The sequence below is a fragment of the Dermacentor andersoni genome, chromosome 5 (assembly GCF_023375885.2).
Source record: "Dermacentor andersoni chromosome 5, qqDerAnde1_hic_scaffold, whole genome shotgun sequence".
Classification (NCBI taxonomy): domain Eukaryota; kingdom Metazoa; phylum Arthropoda; class Arachnida; order Ixodida; family Ixodidae; genus Dermacentor; species Dermacentor andersoni.
The window spans coordinates 111,822,736-111,833,924 of record NC_092818.1 but is presented as its reverse complement, the minus strand read 5'-3'; the positions used below and the strand labels follow the sequence as shown (position 1 = coordinate 111,833,924).

Below are 11,189 nucleotides of genomic sequence, written 5' to 3'. Positions count from 1 at the left end.
ACGCTATCATGAAAAGCGCCGGCAGCTGGGAGCGAATGCTTCGTCTGCTTCTCGTTCTAACGGGTCATCAAAACTCGAGATTGCGCAACCTTCAATACTAAACGTGCGGGAAAACAGCTTACATGGTGCCACGCCGTCTTGATATGCCCGCTCTTTCCACACGCAGCAGATTACCTCTACAGCAGGGTGCGCGGCTGCGTATGCACTCAGCCGCGTCTCGGCCAGTCATGGCCGAGACGCGCGCCAACTTACCCCCCCCCCCCCCCCCACTCCGCCCCCTCGCGCGCGCTTGATCGCGTTACCGCGACCTCGCTTTCCTTCCCCACTTTGCCATTGCTCGCGTGGGAAGGCCGCACTTATGAAGCCACCATCTTTCTTGTCTCACCCTCGCACACACTTTTACTCGCACCTAAAGCACAATTAAGTGCACGGGGCGCGATAGGATCTGATCGCACTTGGACTTAATTTATACGGAACATGATGCGGCTCCAAGCTGTTGTTCTTGTCGCGCTGCACGCAGTTTGAGAGGTGCGTTTGCAAGGAGCCGCTTGTAATTCAGTCATTTGACTATCTGCGTCCGCGGAAGTTACCATTGATTGTCTCAAGTGGCACTCCTCTGCGGCAGAAGCGAAATTTCGTTATATTGAAATTGCACACAAACACACTTCTTTATATTGAGGCTCTAATTGCATGGTGTAATATGGAGAAGAGGTTATGAAAAGTTAAATTCTTCGTTATGTCTAGAATTTCGTTATACTGAGGTTTAACTGTATAGAGATTTGAATTTATATACCTTGTTGTGCAGCTCCTTGGGTCATGGTTTCTATGACTATGACTCTGTATCTGTTGCGTAGGAAACCTCTCTCACCCTGTTTCCCTATGGTTCTCCTTTTGGAGGAGGCCCCCTTTTGATGCTATCCTTGTTCCACTCTTGGCCCACATCATTTCCTAATCGAGGCATCTAAGGCCACAGTTCCTTATGCTATGCAGCTCTGACATCATGCGTACCATACAGAATTGTACATGAGCCTGAGCCCATGCATAACCATTCTTCTGATCAAATGTTAATTTTTAGACTGACGTCCTTTCCTCTTGCATGACAGTTATCTCTGCTGTATTGTTGCTGCTCTCTCATGTACGTATACCAATAAATTATCTTAGTCAATTTCTTCTTGAACATTGAGTCCAATCTTTGCCAACTTAAGTGTGTGTTGAATGTTAATTTTTTAAGACCTGCCTTCACAATCTGCCTCCACCTCATCCATTTTAGCATCCTCAATTCAGTCACTTCTCCATCCTGACTTCTAGGTGACTTTATTAAACTTGTTTAGGTTCCATACAGTATTGCTGGTCATGTATTGTCTTATAAGTTTATTAGACAGTGAAAATCTTCAACTTGACTGGAACCTGTGTAACATAAATATCACAATGCATCTTTTCAGTTTTTCCAAACTATGTCAATTCTGCTGATTCTGTGGGCTGTCCAAATTTTCCATGTTGGTGTTTTCAGTTATCATTGAACCAAGGTATCCGTCTTCTCTATGGTTTACCCTCAAGGCTTCCCTTTCATCTACTCTGAGAAATTGGCATGCAGCTACCAGATGTGGGCAGCTTGCCTCACAACACATGCACATGCTCAGCTACTTTCGCCAACCTTTGTGCTAGATGTCAATCAGCATGAGCGAAGCAGTGAGAATGGGGAATTATGAAATTAAGGCAGAGGTTCGAGCATTAAGGGAAGTCATACTTATGAGGTGAGTACATGTGAAGAAAAGTATTCAGAAATGTTGGGAATTTGCAGTTTCTTGTTTATTGGTCTATTAAACTCTCCCTAGCTATTTCAGTTATTTCATCATGTGTTGCAATTTTTAGTTGCAATATGTTTTTCTTAAGTGCTGCCACACTTACTACTAGAAGTTTGAGAACCTATATTTCTTATTCACTTGGTTCATTCATACCTACAAGCAGCAGTCTTTTCACTTTACATCAGCTATTGAATGCAATGCCCAGATATGTTCTCAGTCTACTTCAGTGGGAGTCACTAACACAGTGAATGATCATGAAGCATGTGTGTTCTTAGAAAGTGCCTTCACGTGATGCAGCTGTAAGTTAAGGTAGGGGATGCTTTGGAAAGCATGTTATGTGGCTTACATGATAATTATTTTATGCCAGAAAGCACACAAATATTCGTGTTTATTTCTGGTGTTCTTCTTCCTTAATTACCTCCTTGATTCAGCGCATATATATGAAGCAAGAGATCCTGGCTTGTTCTTTCTTTACATTAGCAAATTACATTAATCATATAATAGCACACTTTACATAATTGAGCACACTAAAAGTCACTTGGCGAGCAAAACATGTACTTGTCTTTTTGAATATCCCAGCTTAATGTTTTAGTGTGTGCAGTTTGGACGTGATTCTTCAGAAGCACTACATCTGCTTCAAGTATATGAGGTATAATTACTTTTGCTTAAAAATAATCCTAATCTTCCTTGATAGCTGTCCTTTTTTTACTAGACAATATAAGCATGGTGCTTAATTCGAAGATAAATATGCCTGCGGTAACTGTATGCATCAGTGTTTGACTATTCGTTACGTACTATTCCTATTAGAAAAATTTATTTGCCAACCTCCAATTATTTGCATTGAAGTAGTGAAGAGTTTGATGGCAGCCTGTCTGGTTTGGTCAAAAGAGGCACGGTAAGTAGTTTAAAATTAGATGCCAGCCGTAAAAATGAAAAATAAGAACTGGTTCAACTGGAGCTTTGTTCACAACCTTTGTGAACAAGGCTTTCAAGTGGGAGCCGAAACATCTATCTTGTATGCCCGATCTTCATTTGCTTATTATTATTATTTGAATTCATCTAGCCCTAAAGAGGTGGCAATTTATTTCGGATACTACTCTTTGCATTTTGTTTCCATTGCTGAGTTGTTTTTTTTTAAAGTAACTTCATGCACCACACAAGTGCAACTCAAACATTTTCATTCTTTCAAGGACGTCACAACTAGTGGAAGGTATTCTGCACCAACATAATTATTTTGAGATTTCCAGTAAATATGTAGTCCTCATAAAAAGTAGCTAAATAATTTTGGCCTAAGCGGTTATACATTAACCATGTAGGCTTCATCAACTTCTGATATCACTTGGTCTTGGCAAACTTGTGAGCTGACAAGTTTGAGCATGCAGTCACTTCCCTCCATATTTGTTTCGATGAAGGCTTGCCCTTTGGTGCTACTCTGGATCCACCCCCGTTTCCTGTGATTACCACTACGGGCTTCAAGGCACACACCCTCAGGAAAACTTTTCATGCACAAACCTGGTTCTTTCACACTTTTACTAAGACAGACATTGAAAGCAAGGATGGCATAGCAGGCATGTTGGTTACAGAAGTACTTTATTAAATAGCTTTGTAAGTATTCATCTAGTGGACATGTCCATATCCTCTTCTGCTGAAGTGCAAATTAGCTGGGGGAGCATGTCTCCTTCTCATGCATACGCCAGCCCAGCCAATCAGAACTTCAGGAGCGGATGAAATGGACATTTCCACTAGGTGGACACAGAATACATCCCCTGTTCTCTGTCCTATCTTTCCACCCTTCTCCATGTATTTTACTCAGTAAACTACTGGTTCAGCATGTTGGTCACCTTAATCAATCTTCCAGTAGCTCAGCACTTAAAAGGTATACAATACAAATAAGGCACTGTAAACCCAAGCAGTTAGGCTGGCGATTGCTGCTGTTATGCACCATACAGGCTGAAGCAATGGCTTCACCGTAGCTTTCTAAGTTAACTTTACTGAACTTTGAATTTAGAGAAAACAGAATATAAAAACAGACTAGCATTTTTTTTTATGTGCTTCACCACGCTGCTTTTTTGTGTTACTAAAATAAGTATATTGAACCTAAATGAAGTAAAAAGACAAGGAAATTGTGTCACTAATTTCATTTCACTGTCTTTTTAAAAGTATAGCAAGATGTTTTAATTGCATTACGAGTTGTTACTTATGTTTTGATCTTAATGTTCAATTCTCATGCTCCAAATAGGGCTACAACTGTTCCCTCATCCACAGCTATCAAGGCCTTATGGCAACCTTGGAAGCTCTCTGAACTGAGTAAATGCTATGCATTGCATAATTTTTTAAAACATTTTCATGGGTGCCTTTAACCTCTATAGTTCCTCATTAAAGCCAGCATCTCTCTTGTGGCCACCTTTAAAGACCTTGTAGTAATGTATACCTAACAAGAAAGATGGGTGCTTTGTAGTGCTAGTATGCTCTAAGTAAATCGTTTTATGCAAAAATTGCTGGCATAATTGTCTGACAAATACTGCATCATGTTTGCTATTTTGCCTTCTGTTTAAATTTCACTGCATCTATACATTTTACCAGTGCATGAGTAGGGTTCAAGGCTGTTCTTTAAAATGCTCATGAGCACTTATCATGATCAGTTCCCCATATAAGTGGTTTTGCTGAAGAGAATTCAGGAATATGAGCAAAATTGACATGGAACCAACATATAGATAACGTCTGCATGACTGCCTATCAAAAGTTATATTTTCTTAGAAAAAAAAACTGGAACGTGCATCGCGTAATGTAAAACTTATTGCATACACCACCTTCATTAGGATGATACTAGAATATTCAGCGTTGTTTGGAGTCCCCATCAAGTGACGCTTAAGAGGAAGTTGGAAAGAGTCTGGCGGCGCGTTTTATTTGTTTGACATAACGAAGGAAGGAATCGGTCACGCTTATGTTACAGCGTTGCAACTTCGATCTTCTTGAGGTACGTAGGAAAAAATATAGGCTGAAGGTGCTTTATCAAATAATGCAGGATCAACTTAAGATTGATAAGCTCAAATATCTACATGCTCCAGACAAAAGATACCCGCGAACTAACCACGACTACGTCATAAAGCCGGAGCATACCAACAGTGATACATATCGATACTCATTTTTCCTGGATGCGATAGAAATGTGGAACCAATTGCCAAACGCTATTGTTAGCCTAAAAGATGTCACCGACTTTGAAAATGCTGCTGAGGCATATTTATGGGAGTTTTCGATTTAGTTTTGAAGTGCCAAGTGATATGTGCGACTTGATATTCATTGTACGTATTTTGATAAACGTCAGAAGTGTGCTGAACAGCATTCAAGTGAACATCTTATTAACTGTGAATTGACAAGTGTTAAGCAACTTTACGTACATTGACATTGTCCATATTTGATTTATGTAATTGTATTGTCCTCTCTGTTATGACCCTCTATGAGGGTTGACAGTATTAATAAATAAATAAATAGACAACGAGGAATGTGGGTAAGAACACTTTATTTTCAGCACACGTTTTTTTAATGAACTGCTGTTATACTGCTAAAATCTGCACATTTAATAAAAGTACACTGCTCTGCTTCATCACTCCATGCTAAGTGCAAGTATCCTGTACCAGGAAGTCAAACCAAGATGTGGGATGTTCAGTCTGTAAAAATAAAAACGAGTTTGAAACATTAACGTGCAAAAACTAAAGCACACTCAAGAAAATAAACACAGCACAGGAACATATCCAATGAATCAGAATTACCTTTGAGAGCAAACATATAGTTTCTATGGCACAGTGAAGAAACCTTATTCCTCCGGCTTTTTTTGAGCGCGAGAAAATATGAAAGTGCATGCGTTCTCCCCATATTGTGTATCTGTCACCTTTTCACACGCAACAAAGATGTTGTCTCAGTGTGCCCAACTGTCTTTGCATATCCATTTCTCTGCTCTCATACCATGATACCTACAGTTAAAGGCTGTAGCAATGCTTAGCTTGAATGAACCAACACAAGCTACATGCACTGTGCTGTTGAACATGGCATTGTAAGTTAGATAAATGCACAACACATTCATGTGCTAATCGTGATTGTAGGCGAGATAAATAAAAAGAAGGTATGTAAATAAGAATGTTCCCTAATAAGCTATGCAGAAGTGCTCTCCCGTTTGGACAGAAGCTGAGCACAACTTCAGTGAACAAGAAGCCAACTTATACAGCATTTAAAATCTAGGTTCTAAATGTGCTACAGATTTTTCTGAAATCATGGTCGAAAATGTAGGTGTTAAAGGTGACAAACATTTAAACAGGTCTCTGTTCGGACTGGTAATGCTATGTGTCGCCTAGTTTGATAAAATATGCCGTATCACTGGTCTCCCAAGCTAAGGCTGCTGTCCAGTTGCCAGTGCAAATCACTCAATTATGTCTAGGGCACGTTTGAGCAAAAGGCAGCCAAGATTACTGTGCCACTGAGGTCTATTTCCTGACATCTGATTTCTTCTCAGAAAGTGACCTCTCTAAAAAAAACCTTCACAACAAAATAACCCAAACCTTTCTTGAGAAAAGCCACCACACTGGTCCTTGAACACTAATTACACAGTGGCTCTTTGTGATGTAATGTTATGTACGTCAGCACCTAACGAAGTACAGGAAAATTTAATAATGGCAGCGTGACAGGTACACAAAAAAGTAAAGGGATAAAACATCACATAGGCTGCCATCAGTGTTCATATCTCCATTTCAATGTGGATGTTTTTAGCAGTGAATACATGTTCTCATTAAACTGAGTCATATTATTACAAAAGCGAAGGGCAAGGGTCTTTACATTCTAAACTGACAAATGTGCTTTATTACGATTCACCACAATACAGGAGGTGTTTTGCAGTGAACCATCACATAAGGTTTTGGCTAACTACGGCGGGCGTGTCCTGCAGCGGGGCCTCTTGTGTATTGCGGTAAAGCGTATTATTGTGACAAGAGCTAACCTGGCATGTATGGCTTTAGCCAACAAAAGTTCTCAAGACATCATGCATCCTGCCACGAAAATCTGCTTTGATGAGAGTGGAACATTAGGTTAGTCGCTGACAGAAACCATACATTCCAGATTCACGTAAATCTTTCCCAATAACGGCATGCTTCACCGCAACACACAAATATGTTGCGGTGATAACGGTGGTCGGACAGGCTGGTGCAAATGTTTCGACAGGGGAGCGTGCCTTCATCAGGGCAACTGCTTTCCTTGGCAGTTTTCATATACGTGAGTCCCCCAAACTCCCAACAGGGGAGATTTACCTGGACCTTTGCCAAGAGACGTACTGACAAGCGTTTGGTAGTGGCTGGTAGAGATGCAGGAGTCTAAAAAGCGTTGCGAAATTCGGTTCCGTAAGGTTAGCTTCACCGCAATACAAATATGTTAAGCGGTAAGACATACAAAATATGTTGCGGTGAATCATAGCAAGGGTACCTGGCCTTTGATGCAAAGCAGCTTCCCAAGAGGCACGGTAATCCCGTGGCTAGTTATGCAGTTCCCCGCATGCGAGTGAGTTCCCTGCGTTCGGCGGTTTCCCAGTGACATACAAAATTACATTGATTGACTGTGTTGTAAATGGGCGACGGCACTATATGCTGATGCAAGAGCGTCGTTTCGCTTTCCAAAACTGCGCTCGGCTAAAGAGAACAACCTTGACTCGCATATGACCAAAGCAGTTGAACAGGAAACTACGAAATTACGTAGCTATTATGGAAGAAATCAACAGCTCAGAAAAAAATGGCAGTGTAAACATTAACTGGCTTACGAGGTCGACAAACCAACGGTTCAAAGCATCACAGCCACGTCCGAAATAGCGCTGAAGGCCGGCCAGTACACTTAGGCGCCTCGGCGCGCGTAATGTAACAGGAGACGGCAGGTGCACGCGTACATCATTAAGGAACACATATTATTTATGTCGGTGAAAGCGGTCACTCTTCAGTTCTGACATGCTTCAACGCGTAACACTAGTCTACTGCGGCGAAGCTGACTTCAGGACGCCGATTTCTTCAACTCATCTAGCGAGGCAGGTCCGTTTATCACGCTTGGCAACGTTTGACATTTTCTGCCTTAATTTCGTTTGTTCTTTTTAATTTTCTTATCACAGTGACCCTGTATCACGCAGTAGCAGAGCTAGTGCCGCGTCTTAACTGCGTTAGGAAAGGCAAGCGTGTATGCAGCAGGCACGGCGGCATTGGCTCTTGTTTGGAAACTTCAAGAGACGCTCTTCCGCGCAGCGATGTCATTTGTATTATTAAAAGAATGCAGGTGATGATTAAATGAGCCGCAGCAAAGCTGTAAAAAAGCAGTAGTAATGCTGTTCTAAGATCCTCTCGCTCGAGCGAGATGAAAAAAAGCGCGATGTAACGCGATCTGACGGAACAGCTCGTCATGCCAGTGTTTTCTTACGTCCTAGTTCTTTCGCGCATCCTCCCCTGAACCAGACTACTGAATGGTTCGGTGCACGCACTGACGATCCTGACGGAGGCAATACCACTCACATGAGCAGCTCCATATAAGATGCCACGGCCCATTCCACATGCCGGCTGCAATTTGACGCGGCCAGGAGGCAAAATATGCGCACAAGGTACCTAATGGTAACGCATCAAACTGCTCACAGCCCCAATCCTTTATTACACGCATATAGCGTGGAAAGATGAATTACTCACGCTCTAAGTGGGCATGGAATACGGACCGTTTCGCAGCGCAGCCGGCTCCGTAAGACGGCCGCCATGGAAATGAGCGGATGTGACATCATGGGTTATAGCGGACGTGACGTCATGGGTGAACGTAGACATTTCGGGCACCTTTCGTCTGCTGTGCCCCGGGCACAGCAGACACGGCCTTTTTCTGAACAAGAGGGCCCAACTATCCGCCACGAAGGTACCGGCATGGCAGTTAAGGCGCGAAATTCAAGAACGAGGAACTTTAGCCCTAATTTTCCCCTCTGAAAAGCAACCTTTTCCCTTTAAAAATGCATATCTATAGTCCTGTATGGTCCTGTGGACTAATTTAATAGGTAAAACTTAGTGTTGCGTTTCGTTAAGAGTCACATTAAGCCAATATATATTAGTAAATTGCGTCTCTGCAATAGCTAAACGGCTACTCTTGCCGTAAGATAATGTTTTAGCAACTATCGTAAAAGGTGTGGGAAGGCATAAAAGACGCAAAAGAAAAAGACCCGTGGGGACACCGCCATGAATATTCCGCACTTTCTCTCCGTACGTGACGTCACGCATTTTGACAGCCCCTACGGTTCTGTAAAGGGATGCACTCGAGAGCAACGACTCAATGACTAGCACATTTCTGAAACTTAATTGTGCGCCAAAATGGCCCAAGTACCATAACTTAGAAATCTGCGACATATCACGCCACCTACGCTGATATTTGGACGCGAAATTCAAGAATAGGATTCGGCCTTCATTTTCTGCTGTAGGAATTTTTTTTTTTCTGTCGAATGAACGAAAACTGACAGCTGTAAAAGTGCCGTACAAAGTAATCTAAGCTGGCCCGAGCGCGTACATCTTGTTTAAAACAAGAAGACACTCGTAGAGTGCACTTAACAAACAGTAGTTCATGTACAGCTGTTATGCCCGTTATAGAGAGAGCGCTGAAATGGGGAATGTGCTTTGTGCCAATACGAGGCTCACAAATCTGTTCTAGAAATCTTACACACAGTATAATAGACTCTTGTCTGCTCTGCCCGAACTCTGTGTGGGCCAGTTGAGGTGTGTTCTGCCTTCCTCTTGTTTTAGTCTGTCTAATCTTCTTTTTTTCTTTTTTACCTCCTTCGTTCCTTCTTTTAATGCGTGAGCATTACGAGTGTCAAAGTGGAAAATAGTGTATGTGTGCGGTACTTTTTTTGTCTTTTCATCCACCGTCATAACATTTTACTCGTTGCGAATGAGGGATAGAACCTACGACATTGGGCAGCAGGACCCCCGCTAAGCACACCGTGGCGGGTAGAAAAACTGTATATATACTACAGTCAGTAAATAATGTTGTTAAATCAACTGAGTGAACAAAATACTTGCAGCTCATGACTTATTTCAATAGAAGTTTTCGTGGTTTAGTTGACATCATGAACAAATTTGTTTCACAATCACCTTCAACATGGTGTGAATTATTAATGTTCTCTTGCGAAAACTGCATAAGTGCCAAGAGTGATTGATGTAAACATCGCAGGCCACACCCGTTTAGGAGATAAAAGCACGGCACGCTTCAAAGCACACGTAACCGCATATCTGGACGACGATACAGCGCTGTAAGCAGGAAACTTAGTGCGAAGGTATTGCGACCATTCCTGCCACACTTGAAAGCATCTACTTTGATTACCATGTACGTCGGTACAACGCTTAGCCCAGCCGCGATGCGTGTGCCTCGATCGCGCATATACCAAATATATATATATGCTTTCTTGCGGAGGCAGAAAAAGAAGCAGCGCGGCTGTGCAAAACTTCGCCGTACACGTCGAAGCGAGCGGATCGCGTGCAGAAACGCCCTTCGGCCCTAGCTGTGCCCGTCGATCGTTTTTCTGCGCGTGACCGTTTACTGCGTTTACTGGCACCTTAACTATTCCGCGGCAGAAGGGAAGCCAACGCCTCCCGTCCGCCGGGTGGTCTCCTTCCCAAGCATCTGCGGAGCGTCGATGATTTGACGATAGCCTGCGTGTTCAGCACGAAAGGGCCGACGGCACCACGTTCGTTCCCGCTTACGTGCTTTCTGAGCGGGCACGTGCGCGAACTTTGGAACGCACCCAGCTTGGGCGCCGACACGGTACCGGTCAATGCATTTTGCTCGCCGCTTCCGGGCGAGTCGTTCTCGCGGAGGTGGTGCGTCTGCCAACAGTTTGTTCAAAATCGGAACTGTTATATGAAATGTTACCCTGCTAAAAGGAGGGGAATAATGCACACTACCATCTGTGGATACGCTCTGGAGAAATAGAAATTTTCGTTAGATATTGAAGTTCGTTAAATCGAGGACCGTCTCGGTATAAATATTTCATCTCTTTGATGAAGAAAACATTTTTGCCCTCGTCCCTTTGTTCCAGCGGCGGTTTGCTGAAGCTGAACGTTATATCAACCGTAATAACAATTCCCAGTTAACTTGAACGGCCACTATAGCGCTTTTCGCACAAGTATATTAATTACACTGATGCAAGCGATCTGACGAATGCTGTTATTCAACGGAGGCAAATTAGAATCGCACCGCGCCAAGGCGTGCCGCACACCCCTTTGTCAAGCCGCGATGAGCGATGGTGAGTTATAGAAACGCGCGTTTTTATGCGTGCTTCGTGCAGTGCGCAGGCAGTTCCATACGTCGAAATTACCAATAGACTTGGCAGATCGGAAGAGT

General features: G+C 42.8%; 1 long non-coding RNA gene across 1 annotated transcript; it reads right to left on the bottom strand.

The window, feature by feature from the left end:
* Window positions 1-5,308: 5,308 nt before the first annotated feature.
* Window positions 5,309-8,680, bottom strand: LOC126532303 (uncharacterized). Its single transcript, XR_007599742.3, has 2 exons — window positions 8,504-8,680; window positions 5,309-5,473 (listed from the first exon to the last, which is right to left on the bottom strand). It is a non-coding gene; the product is annotated as an uncharacterized lncRNA (long non-coding RNA).
* Window positions 8,681-11,189: the final 2,509 nt, after the last annotated feature.